Genomic DNA, 24809 nt, shown 5'->3' with positions numbered 1-24809 from the left:
TCTTTGTGTTAATTCATGGACTCTTCACAATAATCCTTATTATCTCCACTTTACAGATGATGAAACTGAGGTACAAATAAGTAACTTACACCAAGTCACAAAGCCAGTAAATAAGTCAAGGAATCAATGTTCTAAGCTAGACAATCCGACTTGATATCCCTTACCTTTATCTATATCCACAGTGCCGAAGTGAATGTGGTTTACAACCTTCAACCCATCAGCCTAACTGATGTTTCTCCAGTTACCTCTTACCCTTGATATCCTTAATTTAGTTAACTCACCCTTAGCTATGTCAATCTCCCAGCTTAAATAATTCCATCAAAGCAAAAATGAATTTGATTTTTTAAAATAAAAATCAAGTAGGCCGAAAACCCCCACAAAAGGAGGAATTTGCTCAAATATGAAGCCTAGATAAAAACAATGTTCAAGAGGATAAAACAAAATACCATTTCCTTCCTCTTACGCAAAAAAACCACATATGTATAGATGAATATGGTTATGATAGTGACATAGACAAGTAACAATCAAATGCTTACTACATGTCACAAAAGTGAAGTGAAAGTCGCTCAGTTATATCTCTTTGTGACCCCATGGACTATATATAGTCCATGGAATTCTCCAGGCCAGAATACTGGAGTGGGTAAGCCTTTCCCTTCTCCAGGGGATCTTCTCAATGCAGGGATCAAACCCAGGTCTCCCACATTGTAGGCAGATTCTTTACCAGCTGAGCCACCAGGGAATCCCAAGAATACTGGAGTGGGTAGCCTATCCCTTCTCCAGCAGATCTTCCTGACTCAGGAATCGAACCAGGGTCTCCTGGATTGCAGGCAGATTCTTTACCATCTGCGCTATCAGGGAAGCCCTAAAAGTCAAAGTTAAGTCACGCCAACTCCTTACAACCCCATGGATTATACAGTCCAAGGAATTCTCCAGGCCAGAATACTGGAGTGGGTAGCCTTTCCCTTCTTCAGGGAATCTTTCCAACCCAGGGATCGAACCCAGGTCTCCTGCACTGCAGGTAGATTCTTTACCAGCTGAATATATCACTAGTACTGTCCTAAAAGTTATTTTTTTTAATATGTTCTAAATTCTAATTATCACAACAACCTTAAGAAGTACACATTACTACCCTTACTTTAGAATAAGCAAATGAGTAGAGAGAAATGAGGTGATCTGCCCAAAGGTACAGAGCTAGTAAGTGGCAAAACTGGAATTCAAAAACCGCTGGCAGCTTCACCATGGACAGCTTAACTCTTAATTATGACCCAACCAACTACTTAGCTCTGATGAAATGGGGAATCAAAAGATTTTACAGGTAGATATGTCACACAGTCAGTCAACATAAACATTCCTAAAAATAATCGTGGCTATGCATGCAGATTTAACCATCATAAATTTGCAGAAAAATTGGAAAACACCAAAATATAACATTTGAGTGTTAATGTGTTAGTTGCACAGTGTGTCTGACTCTTGGAACCACACGGACTGTAGCCCACCAGGCTTCTCTGTCCATGGAATTCTCCAGGCAAGAGTACTAGAGTGGGTTACCATTTCCTTCTCCAGGGGAATCTTACCAACCGAGGGACTGAACCTGAGTCTCCTGTATTAGAGGCAGATTCTTTACTGTCTGAGCCAACAGGGAAGCCCAATGTTAAATAAACTAAAGAACTTCCAGTTCAATATGGCAGACTAAACACACAAAGATGCCTTCAAGAAAATACATCATAAACATATGGAAGAAAAAGCATTCCATAATCAGATCAGAAATTTTGGATAATACCTGGAAAAAGAAAATTCAGATTAAGAAGAAGTGAACAAAGGGAACTGAAACCAAGATAAGCACTTTGAGTCTTCCCAACAAAGTCAGAGAGGTGCCAAGCTTAAAGTACTGGGTAGGCCAAAAAGCTCACTCAGGATTTTCCATAAGATCCCAATAAAAAGAGCAGGAGGTGAGGGTGGGATGTCATCAAGAATATAAATCAGTGTATCGGTAATAAAAGAACTGCATTCCAAATAATTAGTCAACTCTCTCTGCTTAAATAAAAAGCTGAGAACAGTGGTTCTTAGTCTTACAGTTAAGCCCAGGCACTAAAGTCCTCTTCACACTATGCTTCTGTGCTCGGCCCAGCTCCGTGCAACCCCACAGACTGTAGCCAGCCAGGCTCCTCTGTCCCTGGGATTCTCCAGGCAAGAATGCTGGAGCAAGTTGCCATTTCGTACTTAAGAGGATCTTCCTGAGCCAGGGACTGAACCCACATCGCCTGCATCTCCTGCACTGGCATGCAGACTCTTTACCACTGCACCATATGGGAAGACCCTACTCAAACCACAGGTCTGAAAGAGTTTGGATGGGTTACAGCTAGCAATTTTTAACAGTCAAAAATGAATAGTACAGAAAATACAAAGTGAGAGTATACACTATTTCATGGAACTTTTGTTCAGTTATGGATCTATAAATTTATGTATGTGTGTACGTATTAAGTTGCAATGAAAATACCAGAAGACTCTTACTCGAAATAAAGTGTGCAGGTCTGTGGAGGGCTCCTAGGGTGGGTGGTGAAGCACGAAAAAAAAAAGGAAAGCAGCAGCTGAGACACTCTCCACATAAGCTATGAAAGGTTGGCAATTGTGGATACCCAATAGTCTGCCTCCTCCTCAATTAAATACCTTAAATCACTTTTCCCACATTTCTTTCCAATATTTACCACCTAAGGAGCTTTTTTAACATCTTCACCCTAATCACCATTTCCATGAAACTGTAGTACGACAGACATACTGTGAATTTGTTTGGGTACTACTGATATATGTGTATCTGTGGTTTATACTTAAAAAGAGCCACTTTTTTTTAACCCCATAACCAATTTTTACCCCTCTAAGAATTAATACTTTAGAGTAAATAAAGAAGCCTACCATAGTATAGGCAGGAATCTATTAATAAAACAAACCTGTAACAGAGAAACTCACTTACCAACTTAAGTCTTTCCATGAGTAAGAAAGAAAACCAAGAATTACCAAATGTAAGGAAAGATAAAAGATGAAAAACCAAATACCAAAAATTCCCAAAGAGGGCAGAGATGCAAGCCCAGAGGGCAAAGGCCCCAACTGCAAAGGATTACTCACTCTCAGGCCTTAAAAATCTACTGATAATTCCCCAACTTGTTTTTAAAAAATTAATTAATTTATTTTAATTGGAGGCTAAGTACTTTACAACATGGTAAAGTATTGTGGATTTTGCCACACATTGACATGAATCAGCCATGGGTGTACATGGGTCCCCCCATTCCAACTGGTTTTTAAAAGTTACTTGGTACTTGTGACTAATTTTTCTTTCCATTTTCTCCCTTTTGAACTGAAAAATCTAATAACTATCATCTTAATGCTGTCCCACCACTGTATTTTGGGGATAGACAACTACCTCGTTAGTTTCATAGGTCCACAGACACAGAGCTTCACCCATACTTGAATTAAATAATTTAGACACAAAATTTAAGACTTCTAAGCTGATGATACTTAGAAATCTGAATTGATACTCTAAGAAGGATGAGGCCTTTGGGGATCTTGAGACAGGGTTAACGCATTTTTACATGTGAGACAGACACGGATCACAGAGGCCAAAGGGAGGACTGTTTTAGGCCAAGATTTTGGCCACTATGATGTCTATTCCCTGTAGTTACTCCTTTATACATCTCACTACATGAGAAATTAGTTATGACCTTTTAAACAAGGAAATTATCACAGAGTAAGAGTCAGACATGACTTAGGGACTACACTACCACTACCACCATCATATAGGTAGACCATACAGGATTTACAAAAGGCAGAGGAACCAGAGAGCAAATTGCCAACATCTTTTGGATCATCAAAAAAGCAAGAGAGTTCCAGAAAACTATTCTACTCCTGCTTTACTGACTACACCAAAGTCTTTAACTATGTAGATCACAACAAACTGTGGAAAATTCTTAAAGAGATGGGAATACCAGACTACCATACCTGTCTCCTGAGAAATCTGTATTAGGTCAGGAAACAACAGTTAGAACTGGACATTGAACAACAGACTGGTTCCAAATTAGGAAACAGGTATATAAAGGCTGTATATTGTCACCCTGCTCATTTAACTTATATGCAGAGTACAACATGCAAAATACCAGGCTGGATGAAGTGCAAGCTGGAATCAAGATTTCCAGGAGAAATATCAATAACCTAAGATATGCAGATGACACCACCCTTATGGCAGAAAACAAAGAGGAACTAAAGAGTCTATTGATGAAAGTGAAAGAGGAGAGTGAAAAAGTTGGCTTAAAACTCAACATTCAAAAAACTAAGATCATGGCATCTGGTCTCACCACTTCATGGCAACAGATGTGGAAACAGTGGCAGACTTTATTTTCCTGGGCTCCAAAATCACTGCAGATGGTGACTGCAGCCATGATATTAAAAGGCACTTGCTCAGTGGAAGAAAAGCTATGACCAACCTAGACAGCACATTAAAAAGCAGAGACGTTACTTTGCCAACAAAGGTCCATCAAGTCAAGGTTATGGTTTTTCCAGTGGTCATATATGGATGTGACAGTTTGACTGTAAAGAAAGTTGAGCACCTAAGAATCGATGCCTTCGAACTGTGGTATTGGAGAAGACTCTTGAGAGTCCCTTGGACTCCAAGGAGTTCAAACCAGTCCATCCTAAAGGAAATCAGTCCTGAATATTCATTGGAAGGATTGATGCTGAAGCTGAAACTCCAATACGCTGGCCACCTGATGCAAAGAGCTGACTCATCTGAAAAGTCCCCGAAGCTGGGAAAGTTGAAGGTGGGAGAAGGGGATGAGATGGCTGGATGGCATCACTGACTCGATGGACATGAGTTTGAGTTAGCTCCGGGAGTTGGTGATGGACAGGGAGGCCTGGCGTGCTGCAGTCCATGGGGTCACAGAGAGTAGGACACAACTAAGCAACTAAACTGAACTGATACAGGTAGGTTCAAATGTAATCACAAGCAAAGAGGAAGGGAGAAGATCAAGGATCAGCAGAAGAGGCAGGAGAGTTTTAAAGCTTGAGAGGAACTCAACCCTCCATTGCTGTGTCTGATATGAAGGGGACCATAACAAAAAGACTGCAACAGGCCTATAAATGCTGAGAATGACTGTTCTCCCCAAAGCCAGCGAGGAGGAAAAGAGACCTCAGTCCTAAAACAACTTCTGTAAATCCTGCCAACAATCTGCATGATCAAGGAAAGAGTTTCTCTCCTAAAGCTTCCAGAAAGGAACCAGTCCTGCCAATAGATTTTGGCCTTGGGAAACTACAGAGGTTCAGCCTAGCCCACTGAATCTAACCTATGGAAACTGTTAAGATGCGAAGCCCGTGGTAAGTTCTCAATTGTTAATCGAAAGTCAATATAACTGATATCAGATGGATTCTATCCTTTGCAGTCAAAGATGGGAAAGCTCTATCCAGTCAGCAAACACAAGACCTGGAGCTGACTGTGACTCAGATCATGAGCTCCTTACTGCAAAATTCAGACTGAAATTGAAGAAAGGAGAGAAAACACTAGGCCATTCAGGTATGACCTAAATCAAACCCCTTATGATTATACAGTGGAAGTGACAAATAGTTTCAAGGGATTAGATGTGATAGGGTGCCTTTAGAACTCTGAACAAAGTTCAAGTTCATAACACTGTACAGGAGACAGTGGTCAGAACCAAGCCGAAGAAAAAGAAATGCAAGAAGGCAAAGTGGTTGCCTGAGGTCTTATAAACAGCTGAGAACCGAAGTGAAAAGCAAAGGAGAAAGGGAAAGATATCCCCATCTGAATGCAGAGTTCCAAATGACAGCAAAAAGAGATAATAAAGCCTTCTAAAGTGAACAATGCAAAGAAACAGAGGAAAACAATAGAATGGGAAAGACCGGAGATCTCTTCAAGAAAATCAAAGATACGAAGACATTTCATGCAAAGATGGGCACAAAAAAGGCAAAGACCTAACAAAAACAGAAGATATTAAAAAGATGTCTCAAGACTACACAGAACTGTACAAAAAAAGTCTTAATGACTCAGATAACCATGATGGTGTGGTTACTGACTTAAGGCCAGACATCCGGGAGTGTGAAGTCAAGTGGGCCTTAGGAACCATTACTACGAAAAAAACTAGTGGAGGTGACAGAATTTGAGATGAGCTATAATCCTAAAAGATGATGCTATTAAAGTACTGCACTCTATATGCCAGTAACTTTGGAAAACTCAGCAATGGCCACAGGACTGGAAAAGGTCAGTTTTCATTCCAATCCCAAAGAAGGGCAATGCCAAAGAATGTTCAAACTACCACACAAATGTTCTCATTTCACATGCTAGCAAGGTAATACTCAAAATCCTTCAAGCTAGGCTTCAACAGTACATAACCTGAGAACTTCCAGATGCACAAGCTGGATTGAGAAAGGCAGAGGAACCAGATATCAAATTGCAGACATACACTGGATCATAGAAAGCAAACGAATTCCAGAAAATCATCTATTTCTGCTTCTTGGCCTAGGTTTAAAGCCTTTGATTGTGTGGATCACAACAAACTGTGGTAACTTCTTAAAGAGAAAGGAATACCAGTCTACCTTACCTGCCTCCTGAGAAACCTGTATGTACATTAAGGAGCAATAGTTAGAACAGACATGAAACAATCAACTGGTTTAAAACTGGGAAAGGAGTACATCAAGGCTGTATATTGTCACCCTGCTTATTTAACTTATATGCAGAGTTCATCATGCAAAATGCCAGGCTGGATGAATCCACAAGCTGGAATCAAGTTTACCGGGAGAAATATCAACAACCTCAGAAATGCAGATGATACCAGCCTAATGGCAGAAAGCGAAGAGGAACTACAGAGCCCCTTGATGAAGGTGAAGGAGGAGAGTGAAAAAGCTGGTTTAAAACTAAACATTCAAAAAACTAAGATTATGACATCCAGTCCCATCACCTCATGGCAAATAAATGGGGACACAATATAAACAGTCACAGACTTTATTTTCTTGGGCTCTGAAATCTGTAGATGGTGACAGGAGCTATGAAATTAAAAAACACTTGCTCCGTGGAAGAAAAGCTATGACAAACCTAGAAAGTGTATTAAGAAGTAGAGACATCACTTTGCCAACAAGGTCCATCTAGTCAAAGCTATGGTTTTCCAGCAGTCATATACGGATATGAGAGTTGTACCATAAAGAAGTCTGAGTGTCACAGAATTGATGCTTTCGAACTGTGGTACAGGAGAAGACTCTTGAGAGTCCTTTGGGCTGCAAGGAGATCAAACCAGCCCATCCTAAAGGAAATCAGACCTGAATATTCACTGGAAGGACTGATGCTGAAGGAGATGTTACAATACTTGGGCCACCTGAATGTGAAGAGCCGACTCACTGGAAAAAACTGGGAAAGATTGAGAGCAGGAAAAGAAGGGAGCAAGAGAGGATGAGATGGTTGGATAGCATCATTGACTCAATGGTCATGAGTTTATGCAGACTCCAGGAAACAGTGAAGGACAGCGAAGCCTGGCGTGCTGCTTCCATGGGGTTGCAAGGATTCAGATTTGACTAGCAACTGAACAACAACACATGAACTTTGCAGATCAGAATTTTTAAGCTGAGAGCTGAAGTAACTTGCTCAATATCACATTACCGTAACTACTGATATTCATATTCAACCATAAGTAGTGTGGAATGTGTTCTTAACCACTGAAGAAGACAACATGAGCAAGAAGGAACAGAGATAGCTGGGCATCTAGAATTAAACTTGAAGACTTTCTCTGGCAGAAGCTAAAATACATAGAATTACACTCCTCATTTATAGTTTCAACAAATCACCTGGTTCACAACTAAATTATACAATTATAAAATAGCAGATGATATTGTTTAAATTTCAAAGTCAACTGATAGTCAAAACACAGTATAAATTATAGATTTTATAACTATGTATAAACAAAACTTTGATGAGGTAAAAATAATAACATCACAAGTTAATAAAAATTAAGAGAAGGAGGAATTATAAAAGGAATGTTAGATACACTAATTCCCTGGTCTTTCAAAACAGTAAGATAACATACTACATAAAGTTGACAAATCCAAAAATAATAAGTTACAGTATGACATTGGCATAAAAATTAACTTGTAAAGATTGTTTTCTGAGGGTTTTGGGGAAGGGATAGATATTTTACTTTCCATTTTGTGCATTTCTCTGCTTTTTTAGAACCAAGCGCATGTATTACCTCTATAACACTGAAAAGATTTAGTAAATACTACACACCTGGATGTAAGTCAAGTCAGTTCCTGTGAGAATCAGACCCAACATGCAGTCAGAAGTTAAAGAAATTCATTATGAGAAATGTCTATGAAGAATGAAGGGGAGGGACTTCCCTCACAGTTGAGTGGTTAAGACTCCAGGCTTCCAAAGCAGGGGGCACAGGTTCTATCCCTGGTCCAAGAACTAAGATAAGATAACACATGCCATGCAGCCAAAATGAAGAAGAAGAAGAAAAAAAAAAAGAATGAAGGAGAGGAGGAGGAGCAGAAGCTGATAGGCAGAGAAACTGTTCAGGCTGCAACACAGGTCTGAGTACTGTACATGCCTCAGACCAGTGCAGCTCTGGTCTGCCAGCACAACAGGGAGTTTAGGTACAAAAGATAAAGATAGTGCTAGGTCGTGTCCGACTCTTGTGACCCCATGAACTGTAGCCTGCCAGGCTTCTCTGTCCATGGGATCCTCCAGGCAAGAATACTACAGTGGGTTGCCATTTCCTTCTCCAGGGGAAATTCCAGATCCCCAAAGAACTGCCTTAAAAAGAACGCATGTTGGGAAGAAATGGAGAGACGCTAACATCCTGCTGTACTCAGTTACTGGCAGACAGCTGCCCAGGAAGAACAAGGCCATGCCTCAATGCTGCAGCAAATCCCAAAGGCTCTGTTGCCTAGAGGCTGTCATCTAACACTTCTTAAGATAGGTTTCTTCCAAGGGAAAGCTAAGCAGAATAGCTATAGGGTTATTACAGATGCCATATTAAGGATTACATTCTGCAGCCATTAAAAATGTATGTTAGTCCTAATCTTCAATTACACTTCCTAGAGTTCTTCAGAGGTATCTCCAAGGCAGATTATTCAGGCTAGGGAAAAAAAGCCAAATACTGAAGTTGTGTATTTCCATCCTATTTTCAACAAAAGCAGTCCACTGTTATCTCTTTACTACATTCCTCCCTAAAATTAGTTTGAACCAATGGCTGCAATGCTAAAAAGAACTCAGAAACATCTCTGCCACAAAAAATAACTTCTAATTGAAAAAATTAACAAATTGTGTTTAGAATTATTCTTGTGCTTGTATGTAAGCCTGTAACAGAAACATAAAAGACTATAAGGATAAATGTTATAGTCTTTTAAACATCAGAATGATGTAACCTACTCAGTGGTGAGGTTATAACTTTTTTATTTTTTTGCTTACTTGTATTTTCTGTACTTTTTACAATTCCCGTTAACAAGATCTTGCCAATCATGGAAAGTAAACTCTATTAAAATTTAAAGCCCCGAACTGACAAATTGTCTTTTTCCACAACTTCAGATCTATGTATTACTTCAAAACATTACTTGGCATCTTATTAGTAACAGAAAAAAAAAAATCACATTTACAAAGCCAAAGACAAAATCCTTTATATGTGGAATCTAAAGAAAAAAAAAAATAAGTACAAATAAACTTACATACAGAAAAAACACAGACCCACAGACTTAGAAAACAAACTTATGGTTACCAAAGGGGAAGATAAGGAAGATAAATTAGGAGTTTGGAATTAACATAAACACACTACCATATTTAAAACAGATAACCAACAAGGACCTAACTATATGGCACAGGGAACTATATTCAGTATTTTGTAATAACCTATAAGGAAAAAGAATCTGAAAAAAACAGATATATACATATATACATAACTGAATCACTCTGCTATATATCTAAAACTCACACATTGTAAATCAACTATATTTTTATTAAAAAAAAAAAAGAAAAAAACCAACATACTAATCCACCCCCCATCCCCAAAAAAGTCACATTACAAATTATAACATTCACTTCAAAGAGCACTCTACCCATTAAGGAACAAGATGTGGATTTAATTATTCTAAATAACATACTTACATTCTACTAATGAAATCATGGTACTTACTATTTATAGCAGCAGACAAAGAACTAACACATATTACATAATTTTCAGGAAATTTTCAATGATTTGAATATGTGTGTCAGGAATAACTTACAGTCAAATTACTCAGTTACCATTTCAATTTCACAGGCTCCTTCAACAAATTACCAGCAATGTATGTAGTAAAAAGCAAATAATTTCACATTACTCTTTTGATTTTTCCGACCCTGTGGCCAAAAAAGCTTCCAGTATTCCCATTTATATACAGAATTTGATGTATGAGGCCAAAGTCGCCAAGCAAGTAAGTGGCAAAGCCAGGGAAAAACACTGATCCATAACTGATTTTTAGACTACACTAGTAAGGCTCTTGCAAAACTCACCCATTCTTTTAGAACTCTTATTTACCAGAATAAAAATACATTCACTTTAAAGAAAAGAGCTAGAACTCTAGATTTTTTTTAAATCAACTTGTACTCTGAAGAAAAATAATGTATCCCAGTACATGTTGGGATAAATATTAACTGACACCACTAAGAGTTTCAATAATGGATGAATTTTCCAGCTTATGGTGAACTGTTTTTGTTTTGCATCTATAAAGACTATGCCAGAAACAGCACAAAAACAAAGAGGCTCAATTTTTTAATGAGCTTTTATTCTCTTTAAAATAAATTGACCAAAATGTGAATATACCTTACACCTCATGTTTTTTCTCTTCCAAATCCTTTATAAACCTGTAACAGATACTATCTCACACTCTATTTGGTTCTCAATACAGCCTTACTATTATCTTCACAAACACAGACTGACAGGAAGCAAAGGAGAAAGCTAACGTCTGGATTCAACGTATCTCTAGATAACTCCTTTGACAGCACAAAGAAAACTGTTGTTGTAGGTGTTCAGTCACTAAGTCATGTCCAACTCTGTGACCGCATGAGTGCAGCATGCTGGGCTTCCCTGTCCTTCACTACCTCCTAGAGTCTGCTCAAACTCGTGTCTATTCAGTCAGTGATGTTATCCAACCAACTCATCCTCTGTCATCCCCTTCTCTTCCTGTCCTCAATCTTTCCCAGCACCAAAGTCTTTGCCAATAAGCTGGCTCTTCGTATCAGGTGGCCAAAGTATTGAAGCTTGGGGATCAGTCTTTCCAATGAATATTCAGGGCTGATTTCCTTTAGGATAGACTGATTTGATCTCCTTGCTGCCCAAGGGACTCTTAGGAGTCTTCTCCAGCACCACAGTTCGAAAGCATCAATTCTTTGGCACTCAGCCTTCTTTATGGTCCAATTCTCACATCCTTATATGACTACTGGAAAAACCACAGCTTTCGCTAGATGGACCCTTGTTGGCAAAGTGATGTCTCTGCTTTTTAATACACTAAGTTGGTCATAGCTTGCCTTCCAAGGAGCAAGGGTCTTTTAATTTTGTGGCTGCAGTCACTGTCTGCAGTGATTTTGAAGCCCAAGAAAATAAAATCTGCCACTGTTTCTACTTTTTCCCCATCTATTTGCCATAAGTGATGAGATGGGTTGCCATGATCTTAGTTTTTCAACGCTGAGTTTTAAGCCAGGTTTTTCACCCTCATATAAACTTAAGAAACACGTGAAAAATATGACTCGCAGAAGAATTTTAATAAAAATGCAATATACTGAAATGATGACCAGATACAAATAATGTAAGTGCAGAACCAACAAGGAATAAATTAATATTCTTATCTTTAGTGATTTATGAGGTAGTAGGAAGCTGAGCAGCTGAAACATGAGCTAAGTCAAATAACCCATTCAACAATAAAGCATATTTCAACAATTTCACTCAAACAAATATGCAGAAACACTTCTCTATTTTGTTGCTGTTGTTATTGTTTAACAAAGCAAAGATTTCCTTGACATGGAGCTAGCATTCTAGCCAACATATATGAGCCTAACTAGAATATAGAACGGTCATCAGAATTCACATTAGCCCACAAAAATGAAGTCCACAAACTGAAAATTACTGCTTCTGCTAAATGTGTCAGTTAATATGGAAACAGCATTTTTAATGGATGTATGTACACACAGTGATACGTGAGCTTCATTAGAACAGAAGATCTTAAATCTGGGGACAGGGAGTAAATAAGGATACATAATGAAAAAGTAAGACTCCTACAACTCCTTATCCGAGAGACAACTAGACCCACCATTGTAAACAATTGTGTCCGTATCTTTTCAGATGTATTATATGTCTAAACAAACATATATGCATATATGTGTACATTTTTTAAGTAATCCAATTTAGAGAAAGAAAAAAACTATGACAAAGTTTTGCTCTTTTGTATTTTTGACATCCACATATTTTCATTAAAATTTTACCACAAAACACAGAAATTAACAAAGTGATTTTTATCGAGATGTAAAAATCAACCAGAGATCTTGGAATAAAGTTATCATTGAGTAAATGTACCAACCACTCCACTCCATGCCAAACACACACACACACACACACACACACACCTAAGTCAAAAGAAGAAACAAAGAGAATTGGTACAGCTTCAGACTCTGAATACAAGATTTTGAATGTAAGAATACTGTTAGACAAAGGGCACAATTAAGAGGCTGACTAAACTAGGAAATCAGATATAAGGGAAAAGAGACTGCAGAGAGCATACCAACACAGATATTCAGGTTCTGTGAACTGAAAATTGTCTAAAATCCTTCATTAATTCATGGTTAAACTTTTTTCTGCATAGATAGTTTAAAGGTAACACTGTGAACCTTCTGTGTTCCTGCTGAAGTGGGAACATAAATTCAATTTTTTCCCACTGCGAGTGATGATGAATCTGATCATTTAGTTAATGAAATGGTAAGATTTACCAGATCTTTCCCTTTGCAATTAATGGAGTGATATTGTTGCCCAGAATATCTTTCACGTAATGGCATTAGAATTCACTGATGATCTTTATCTGAATCAGTTATTTCACTGGTGATTGCAAAATGGTAATTTTCTAATTCTTTTCTTTCACATTTATCCACTGGCATTTTTTTCTATTAAAAAAAAAAACAAAAAACCACCTCTCCTTACAAGTGAGGGTAAACTAGAGCTTACCTAAAAATGCAGCAGAAATGTTTAATTCTCTACCTTTACTTAACCATATTTTCAGAATAAGAAGTTTATCCAATGTACATTTCTCTGGTAGCAAGTCAGTTTCTCACTGTGTCTTATTGAGTAGGCTTGTGTACTCACAGTTGTTACATTTTCTATAATCAATTATAGTTATTCTTTTTGATGTTAAAATTGTTCAAAATTTAGCCAGTGAGGTTTTTTCCATGCACAGGGAAAACAAAATTGTAGACCAAGGACTATGTCATCTAATGGGCAGGCGCTGAAATGAAAAACTTCCCCTTTCTCTTTAGATACTAGTTATGAAAAAGAGGTTAAAATATTGAGGTAGTAACACTGTAGCATTTATATACAATTTGAAGTAGGGGTTGTTGAATTGTTAGATTACAGTTTTCCAATCCCTACATCAAGTGGTCATTTCTCTTTTTTTTTTCACTTATTTTTATTAGTTGGAGGCTAATTAAATTCATCTTTGTTAAACTTGCTACTCCTTTTAGATTTAACAACTCATGTGTTCTAATATATTACATAATATATTATCTAATAATTATATGCTGCTGCTGCTAAGTCAATTCAGTCGTGTCTGACTCTGTGCGACCCCATAGAAGGCAGCCTACCAGGCTCCCCCATGCCTGGGATTCTCCAGGCAAGAATACTGGAGTGGGTTGCCATTTCCTTCTCCAATGAGTGAAAGTGAAAAGTGAAAGTGAAGTCGCTCAGTCGTGTCCCACTCTAAGCGATCCCATGGACTGCAGCCTACCAGGCTCTTTCATCCAGGGAATTTTCCAGGCAAGAGTACTGGAGTGGGGTGCCATTGACTTCTCTGAATAATGATATAATTATAATATATTATAACTAGTACAATTTTTCCTCCCAAAACTGAAATAATAAATGAAATGTATATTCATCCTGGGCTCAGAACATACTTAACGTTATCAGAGAGTGAAGAGACTTTATGGTAAAAATTAGTTATAACTAAAAAGCTTTCAGCAAACACAGTTATTCAGTGTTTTCAGTTCACAAGGAATACAGAAGATAAAGGAATAAGTTAAAGAATACTTCTGAAACAAAGAAAAAAAGACGGTTGAGACGTTTTAAAAATAAGCAGTCTTGTCTAGTAAAAAGTCAGTATCTTACAAGGAAAAGGGCATGAGTTACTCTAGATTACAAGAGAACAAAGACATAACCATAGGCCTTAATGCAGTGGGTTACCCATACACACAAGGGAAGGAAAAGACACTGTGAAAGACCTTTGAAATCAACTAGGTAAATTTGAACAAAGCATTACATTATAATAAAGAACAAATCACTGGTATTTTTCTTAGACATGATAATGATAAAGTAGTCATATAAGAGAAATGACATTTTTAGACAATGTGGACTGACATTGTCTATGGAAATGAAAACTTACATCCACACAAAGATTTCTACACAAATGTTTGAGGAGAATTTATTTCTACTGGATTAGCCAAAAATGTTCCTTTGGTTTTAAAATAAAAACAAAAGACACACTTGTCATTTTCACCAAGAACTCTATTGAACAATGTATTCACCATGCATTTTGTTTCACTATCTTCTCAATTTTTCAGGCAACTTCATAATTCCATCTTCCCAAAACTTTTCATCTTTTTGAGCAAAGAACTGTACCAAGTTCCTTTTACAATCTTCCAGGGAATTAAAACTTTCTTTCATTAAAAGAAATTTGTAAAGATCAAAATAAATGGAAATCTGAAGGTATAATCTCTGGTGAATACAGCAGATGAATCAGAACTTCCCAGCCAAGCTGTAACAGTTTTTGACTGGTCAACAAAGAAACAGGCAGTCTTGGAGTATCCTGATATAAGATCATGCATTTTCTGTTGATCAATTCAGATACTTTTTATCAAGCGCTGCTTTCAGTTGGTCTAACCGGGAGCTGCACTTGTTGGAATTAATCATGTGGTTTTCCAGAATGAGCTCATAAGAGAGGACCCCCTTCCAATCCCAACATGTACACAACATCACCTTCTTTGGATAAAGACTGGTCTTTGGTGTGGTTGGTGGTGGTTCATTTCACTTGTCCCATGATCTCTTCTGTCCCACATTACTTACACTATCCAGTTCTCATCACTCCTCACAATGTTTTAAAAATAGAACATTTTTGTTAAATTTAAGTAGACAATCACATGCAGAAATAGGGATAAGAAGGTTTTTTTCCCCACTTAACTTAGGTGGATTCCAAACAACAAAGTAATTAACAAAATCAAGCTGGTGCCAATGATTCTCAAGGGCCAATTTAGATATTTTGAGTATGTTGGCAATCTCTCAAGTGGTATAACATTGATTGTTTTCAATTAAGGTCTCAATCTGATTGCTATCAATTTCAACTGGTCTACCCAACCGTGCAGCATCATCCTGGGAGAAATATCCAGCATGCAACTCTGCGAATCACTTCTGACACCTTCTATCAGCCACAGCACACACCTTCTCCATACACTGTACAAACACTTTTTTGCATTTCAGTTGGGTTTCTGCCTTTCTGAAATACTAAAGTGTAATATGTCAAAAATGTTGCTTTTTTTCTTCCATCTTCAATATTATAATGTCTACACAAAAATTTGCCAATTCTGATGTCTTTTTTTTTAATCACAGTTGTCACAAAACAATCTAACAAAATTCTTTCGAATTAAGTTAAAGATAATTAAGTGCTATAGAGCCATCATTGGAAAAAACTGAACAAACTTTTTGGCCACACCAGTAACAGCCAAAAACGTCAACAAGGGACTAGACAAATTGAATACATCAAAACAATAGAATGCTTTGCATCAATAAAAAAGATTAAAATGCTGATATATACAACAACATGAAAGTGAAAGTCACTGAGTTGTATCTGACTCTTTGCAACCCCATGGACTATACAGCCCTAGAATTCTCCAGGCCAGAATACTAGAGTGGGTCACCTTTCCCTTCTCCAGGAGATCTTCCCAACCTAGGGATCGAACCAAGGTCTCCCACATTACTGGCAGATTCTTTACCAGCTGAGCCACAAGGAAAGCCCAAGAGCACTGCAGTGGGTAGCCTATCCCTTCTCCAGCGGATCTTCCCGACTCAGGAATCGAACCGGGGTCTCCTGCATTGCAGGTGGCTGCTGCTGCTGTTGCTGCTAAGTTGCTTCAGTCGTGTTCGACTCTGTGCGACCCCACAGACATCAGCCCACCAGGCTCCCCTATCCCTCAGATTCTCCAGGCAAGAATACTGGAGTGGGTTGCCATTTCCTTCTCCAGTGCATGAAAGTGAAAAGTGAAAGTGAAGTTGCTCAGTCGTGTCCGACTCTTAGCGACCCCACGGACTGCAGCCTACCAGGCTCCTCCGTCCATGGGATTTTCCAGGCAAGAGTACCGGAGTGGGGTGCCATTGCCTTCTCTGGCATTGCAGGTGGATTCTTTACCAACTGAGCTATGAGGGAAGCCCTACACAACATCATGCATGAGTTTTAAAAGACACTGCCTCACCAAAAGAAGCCAAAAGCAAAACTATATACATTTATTGATTCTATCTGTTCTACTGAAAAATTCTGTCACATACAGTGTAACTATAGTTGCCTGAGATAATGACTGAAGGAAACATGAGGAAACTCTCTTGGACTGCTGAAAATGATTTCCTCTTGTTTATGGTAGCAGTGGTTACAAAAATCCATACATCTGTCAAAACTAAAACCATATACTTAAAATTCAAACATAAACACTATTCCCAAAAAAGTTGATTTTAAGAACAAAAAAAATCCTATTCACAATTGTATCAAAAAGAATAAAATGCCTAGGAATAAAGTTAATGGAGAAGAAAGAAGTACATTTTAAATTAGAAGACACCTATGAAGAAAAAACTGAAAGGGACAGAAATAAATGGATATACCATGCTCATGAATTTAAAAATTCAATGCTGCTAATATGCCCATACTACTTAAAACAATCAACAGATTCAATGAAATCCCTATCAAAATTGCAAAAACATTTTTCACAGGAACAGAACAATCCAAAAATGTTTATGGAGCCATAGGAGACCATGAATAGCCAAATCAGTCTTGAGAAAGTATAACAAACCTGGAGGCGTCACACTTCCTAATTTCAAAACAGTATTATATTGGCAACGAAACAGGCACATAGATCAATGAAACAGAATACAGAGCCCAGAAATAAAATCAAGACTATACAATCAATTAATTTATGACAAATGAGCCAAAAATACACAAGGAAAGAACAATCTCAATAAAGTGTTGGGAAAACTGGACAGCCACATGAAAAAGAAATAAATTGGACCACCATCTTACATCATGCACAAAAATTTACTCAAAATGATTGAAAATTTGAATGTAAGACCTCAAGCCATAAAACTCCTAAAATAAACTATAGGTGCTAAGACCCTTAACATTAGTCTTGTTAATGATTTTTTGAATTTGATACCACAAGCAAAAGCAAAAAAAGAAAAAACAAATAAGGGGGACAATATCAAACTAAAAATTTTCTATACAGCAAAGGAAACCATTAACAAAGTTAAAAAGCAACCTACTGTATGGGAGAAAATATTTCTAAGCCATATACCTGATAAGGGGTTAATATCAAAAATACATAAAGAACTCATACAACTCAATAGCAAAAAAAAAAAAAAAAATCCATTTTAAAAACGAGTAGAAAACCTGAACAGATACTGTTTTCAAAGGCATATATATGGCCAATAGGTACATGAAAAGACACTCAATATAACTAACCATCAGGAAAAGGCAAATCAAACCAAAATGAGTTACCACTTCACATGTATTAGAATTTTATTGTTCAGTTGCTAAGTCATGCCAAACTCTTTGGCTATAATCAAAAAGAGAAAAAAATAAGTCTTGGTGAGAATATGGAGAAAAGGGACCCTTGTATACAGTCAATGAAAGTATAAATTGGTGTAACTACCATGAAAAACAGTATGAAAGTTCCCCAAATATTAAAAATAGAACTACTACATGATCCAGCACTTCCACTTCTCAGCATTTGTCCAAAGGAAATGAAAACCCTATCTCTAAGAGATCCGCATTCTCATGTTCACTGCAGCATTGTTCACAATAGCCAAAACATGGCAGGAAGCAATTTAGACTGCATGTTACATAAAGAAAACATTTCATATATATACATGTGCATGTGTCTGCACACACATGCACACACACCTATATATGTAACTATATATAAATATGCAATTAAATATTATTCACCTATAAAAAAGAAAATCTTATTTGTGAAAAATGGATGGACCATGAGGGCATTATGATAAGTGAGACAGAGAAAGAGAAATACTACATGATCTCTTAAATGTGGAATCTAAAAAATTTAAAACAAAACAGAACACCAACTCATAAATACACAGGGCATTGGTAGTTCTCAGAGGCAGGAGGTCAGGATGGGCAAAATGGATGAAAGTAACCAAAAGGTACAAACTTCCATTTATAAAATAAGGCCAAGGGATGTAATGTACAGCATGGTGACTACAATTAATAATGTTGTATTATATATTTTAAAGTTACTGACAGTATTAAAAGTTCTTATCACAAGAAAAAAAAATTTGTAACTGTGTATTGATGGACATTTACTAGACTTATTGTGGTGACTACTGTGCAATACATACAAATATCAAATCATTATGTTGTATACCTGAAACTTATAATATTACACATCAATTACATCTCAATAAAAAAGAGAGACATTAACAAAAAAAAAGTTTCTTAACTGCAGTGATGGATGTTTTCACAAGTATATACTTATGTCAAAACTTAATAGTACAATTTAAAGTGTACAATTTAAATATGTACACTTTATTGTATGTCAATCCTAATTCAATAAAGCTATTAAAAACAAAGCAAAAGGGAGCCCTGAATAATTAGTTCCCTACTCCCCATTCTGTAAATAAACAAATGCTATGAACAACCCCTGAAAATGTAGAGAACTTTAAAAGAAAAAAACTAAGTGAACTAGGAAAAAAACTTGAATATAACTGAGACTACAAAATTAATGAGTGTCTTTTTTAACTGTGAAACGCTAAATGACATTAGTTTAAATAAGGATCTAGATGGGAAAGCTGATGTGCCACAACTTTCTAACACAAATCTCACTCCCCACCATCTTTTCCCCCACCAACTTCCAGCCAAGAGTGACCATTTAACAAGGTCCAGCCTTGAGATTTGAAGACTACTTTGGAGTTACTGATATAATCACTGTTGCTTCCCTATCTTCCTGTGCTTGGAGCCATATCAACCACATGCAAACATGAAAAAGAAGTCAAGAATAAATTATCAAGAAAGAATTAATTATTTGTTCTGCTATCACTCTATCAATGAAGCAATACAAGACAGTTGTGTAAGAAAAATTAAGTTCTATTTTATCAAGCCAAGGTTGTCTGGTTTTCTGTTTCCTAACACCAAATTCAAAGCTAAGTAATGCAAATAAAAAGTCACAGTTTCTTTTTAAACACTGAGATATAATTCACACATCATAAAATTCAACCTTATATACTTTAAGCACACAATTTAGTAGTTTTCAGTTTATTCACAAGGTTGTAGGCCATCACCACTATCTACTTCCAGAACATTTTCATCATCCCCAAAAGATACCCTACACCCATTGGCAGTAATTTCTCCTACCCATAGCCCCTGACAAATACTAATTTACTTTCTGTATCACTGCATTTCCCTATTTTGAACATTTTCATATAAATGGAATCATAAACTATATGAACTTCTGTTTGACTCTTTACTTAGCATAATGCTTTCAAGGTTCATCTATCTTATCTAAAGCACAAATTAACACTTGGTTCCTCTTTATGGCTAAATAACGCTTTGTTGTATACCACATTGTTTTTAATCCATTTACCAGCTGATGGCTGGAGAAAAGAGCAATGTACAAAAATCAATAGTTTTTGTGCCGGAGGAAGAATAACCTTACAGACAGAAGAACAAAATGTTCTCATTGCAAAAGCATCAAGATCTATAAAATATTTTTAAATAAATAATTTGGCAAAATATATAAAGTATATATTATTAATAAAAAATATAATTATCATATATTCAGGAAGCCCTAGCATAGACATGTCAGTTATCCCCTATGCTAATGAATTTCAGGTAATTCAAATTAGAATCCAAATGGCTTTTACAAACTATTTCTAAGGAAAAACACGATCATATTTATATATAAGAACTAATGCTGCAAACCAAAGATGAGAAAGGTTAAGCTGGAACCTGCATCTAATATGAAAACACATTACAGTTAGAGAAAACTACTCAGTATTTATACAGAAGCAGAATAGTATCAATAAAATAACAAACTGAGAGAAAGAGTGCCATAAAACTGAAAATTTTTAATAAATAAGGGCATTCCCTCAAGTTAGAGGAAAATGGATGGTTTCAGTTCAGTTCAGTTCAGTCCAGTCGCTCAATCATGTCTGACTCTTTGCAACCCCATGGACTGCAGCACGCTAGGCCTCCCTGACAATCACCAACTCCCAGAGTTTACCCAAATTCATGTCCATTGAGTTGATGATGCCATCCAACCATCTCATCCTCTGTCGTCCTCTTCTCTTCCTGCCTTCAATCTTTCCCAGCATCAGGGGCTTTTCAAATGAGTCAGTTCTTCGCATCAGGTGGCCAAAGTACTGGAGTTTCAGCTTCAGCATCAGTCCTTACACTGAATATTCGGGACTGATTTCCTTTAGGATGGACTGGTTGGATTTCCTTGCAGTCCAAGGGACTCTCAAGAGTCTCCTCCAACACCACAGTTCAAAAGCATCGATTCTTAGGTGCTCAGCTATCTTTATAGCCCAGTTTTCACATCCATATATGACTACTGGAAAAACCATAACCTTGACTTGACGGACCTTTGTTGGCAAAATAATGTCTCTGTTTTTTAATATGCTGTCTAGGTTGGTCATAACTTTCCTTCCAAGGACCAAGAATCTTCTAATTTCACGGCTGCTGTCACAATCTGCAGTGATTTTGGAGCCCAAAAAAATAAAATCAGCCACTGTTTCCACTGTTTCCCCATCTATTTGCCATGAAGTGATAGACTGGATGCCATGATCTTAGTTTTCTGAATGTTAAGCTTTAAGCCAACTTTTTCACTCTCTTCTTTCACTGTCTTCGAGAGGCTTTTTAGTTCCTCTTTACTTTCTGCCATAAGGGTGGTGTCATTTGCATATCTGAGGTTATTGATATTTCTTCCAGTATTCTTGATTCTAGCTTGTGCTTCATCCAGTCCGACATTTCCCATGCTGTACTCTGCATAGAAGTTAAATAAGCGGGGTGACAATATACAGCCTTGATGTACTCCTTTCCCAATTTGAAACCAGTCTGTTGCTCCATGTCCAGTTCTAACTGTTGCTTCCTGACCTGCATATAGGTTTCTCAAGAGGCAGGTCAGGTGGTCTGGTATTCCCACCTCTTTCAGAATTTTCCACAGTTTATTGTGATTCACACAGTCAAAGGCTTTGGCATAGTCAATAACACAGAAGTAGATGTTTTTCTGGAACTCTCTTGCTTTTTTGATGATCCAACAGATGCTGGCAATTTGATCTCTGGTTCCTCTGTTTTTTTCTAAATCCACCTTGAAGATCTGAAAGTTCTTAATTCACATACTGTTGAACCTGGCTTGGAGAATTTTGAGCATTACTTTACTAGCATGTAAGACGAGTGCAATTGTGTGGTAGTTTGAAAATTCTTTGGCATTGCCTTTCTTTGGGATTGGGAGGAAAACTGACCTTTTCCAGTCCTGTGGCCACTGCTGAGTTTTCCAGAGTTGCTGGCACATTGAGTGCAGCACTTTCACAGCATCATCTTTTAGGATTGGAAATAGGTCAACTGGAATTCCATCACCTCCACTAGCTTTGTTCGTAGTGATGCTTCCTTAGGCTCACTCGACTTCGCACTCCAGGATGTGTGGCTCTAGGTGAATGACAGATCACATCATCATGATCTGGGTCATGAAGATCTTTTTGGTATGGTTCTCTGTATTCTTGCCACCCCTTTTTAATATCTTCTGCTTCTGTTAGGTCCATACCATTTCTGTCCTTTATTGAGCCCATCTTTGCATGAAATATTCCCTTGGTATCTCTAATTTTCTTTAAGAGATCTCTAATCTTTCCCACTGTATTGTTTTCCTCTATTTCTTTGCAATGATCACTGAGGGAGGCTTTCTTATCTCTCCTTGCTACTGTCTGGAACTCTGCATTCAAATGAATATATCTTTCCTTTCTCCTTTGCTTTTCGCTTCTCTTCTTTTCACAGCTACTTGTAAAGGTCTCCTCAGACAACCATTTTGCCTTTTTGCATTTCTTTTTCTTGGGGATGGTCTTCATCCCTCTGGTACAATGTCACAATGGTTTAATTAATTTTTCTTAAGTGTTGGTAATCTTCAAGAAAAAGTGGGTACTCTAACGTTGTTAAGATATACAAAAATAAACTCAAGACAGGTGAAATGTAAAAAAAGTAAAAATCTTCCACAAAAAAAATCTGGGAAACATCTTATTCACAATTCAAAACTAAAAAAGTATAAAGGGATTTGCATAAAAAGCTTTTTGTACCTGGGGAGAAATAAAAACATCTGCAACAGAGGTAATGTATTAATGTATTAAGACACAGTGAGCTCTTACCAAATGAAAAAGACAAACAACCCAAACAGAATTTGGGCAAAAAGGATATCAAAAGAACAATTCACAAAAGAGGAAAATCAAATGCTCACAGATTAAAAAAAAAGATGTCCAAACTCATTAGTACTCAGGGAAATTCAAATTAGAAATAACAATGAAATGAACATTACACCTACTTGACTGGCAAAGGTTTAAAAAGTTATAGCCCCAATTCCTGGCAGAGGTGTAGGAGAAAGAGTATTATCACACAATGCTAATAGAAAATTTTGGTAAAAAGCAATTTGGCAACATCTACTTAAATAAAAAATATAAAAACCCTTCAACCCAGCAATTCTACTTCTGAAAATCTATCCCAAAGAAATAAAACCATCTGGAAGAAAGGACACATTCAAAGATGCAATACTGTTTAAAATGACAATGAACTAGAAAGACAATATTTCCATAAATGTGGGAATGATTAAATAAATTTTATACAACACACAATTAAGCATTCTTTTGAAGTCACAAAAGCAATGAATTAGTTACACTTCAAATGGATAGCAAAGTTACCCTCTGGATGGGGGATTTCTCTAAGGCACTATTAATGAAAACAGAAAGGATGCAGAAAGTATATATAATGATCCCACCTTTTTAAACCTGACATCACAGCAAGTCTATATATGTAACTGGGAATACAAATATCTGTATAAGATAATATGAAGAGAGATAAATATGAAGCAATAGATACTATGGTATTTACACAGAATGAAGGAAAAGTTGAGAGCTAAGCCAAAAAGAATAGCCAACAGGGGGATAAATTTTCATGTCTTTATGTAAAATCTATATGTATTGAATATTTTTAATTTTAAGTAGATAATCAAGATGCAAATTTTGTCCAATATAAGGATTAAAGAATTATATATAATAAAGAAAACTAAACTAAGCATTGCCTGTTGTAACACACAAAAAAATTTGATATTTTGCATGGTAAAAATATATAAATATGCCTAACTATCAACTGAATTATAACAGAGGAAAATAAAATCATTCAAACTCCTGAAGATAACAAAGGACAGGGAAGCCTGGCATGCTGCAGTCTATGGGGTTGCAGAGTCGGACACGACTTGGTGACTGAAGAACAAAAACTATAGTATCTCTTTGACTTAAAATACATTAATCTGAGAATTACAGTTCAGGACATTACAAAATAGCAACATATCTATACCCTAATTGCAAAATATGCCTCTTTTATACTAGAACTGAAAACTCTATCAAACTCACCAATATTTAACTGTATGACTTAAATGAGCAGCTTTCATATGTGAAATTCTGTCTGCAGTCTCAGGGAAAACAATATACTCCCTTAAATCAGGTATAATCCAAGCAAGGCAGTATATAACATAAGGTCAAAAATAAGAACTGATATACCACACTATACAAACTCTGTATAAAATAAACATAGTCTATTGTCATTTACTAAGACTATCATTATATAAACAAAAATAACTTTATTTTTTAAAATATTTCAAGATTGAGCTAAACAATAGCATACTGAAAGAATTATACCCCTTAATCAAATGGGATTTATTCCTAGAAAGCAAGGATGGATCAACATATTGAAATCCATCAATGTACTACACAGCATGTTAATGAACAAAGGGGAAAAAATTACATAATCATCTCAAGCAATACAGAAAAAGCACTTTACAAAATGTGACACCATTTCAGATTAAAAACAACAAACTAGAAATAGAAGGAAATCATCTTTTTAATGATAAAGGCAATATATGAAAAATTCACAGTTAAGTAATAGTGAAAGGCTGAAAGCTTTTCTCTAAAATCTGGAAGGAGCTAATAAGGATGCCTACTTTCACCACTTCTTTTCAACACAGTATTAGAAACCGCAACAATCAGGCAAGAAAAAGAAAGAAACAGCATTCA

The 24809-nt window shown here is 36.7% G+C and overlaps 1 protein-coding gene across 1 annotated transcript in view; it reads right to left on the bottom strand.

The window, feature by feature from the left end:
• The window catches only part of STAG1 (STAG1 cohesin complex component), a 497553-nt gene that overhangs the window by 422178 nt on the left and 50566 nt on the right, over positions 1 to 24809 (bottom strand). The window lies entirely within an intron of this gene.

The sequence above is a fragment of the Muntiacus reevesi genome, chromosome 8, assembly GCF_963930625.1.
Source record: "Muntiacus reevesi chromosome 8, mMunRee1.1, whole genome shotgun sequence".
In the NCBI taxonomy this organism is placed as follows: domain Eukaryota; kingdom Metazoa; phylum Chordata; class Mammalia; order Artiodactyla; family Cervidae; genus Muntiacus; species Muntiacus reevesi.
This window is presented reverse-complemented; position numbering and strand designations above follow the sequence as displayed.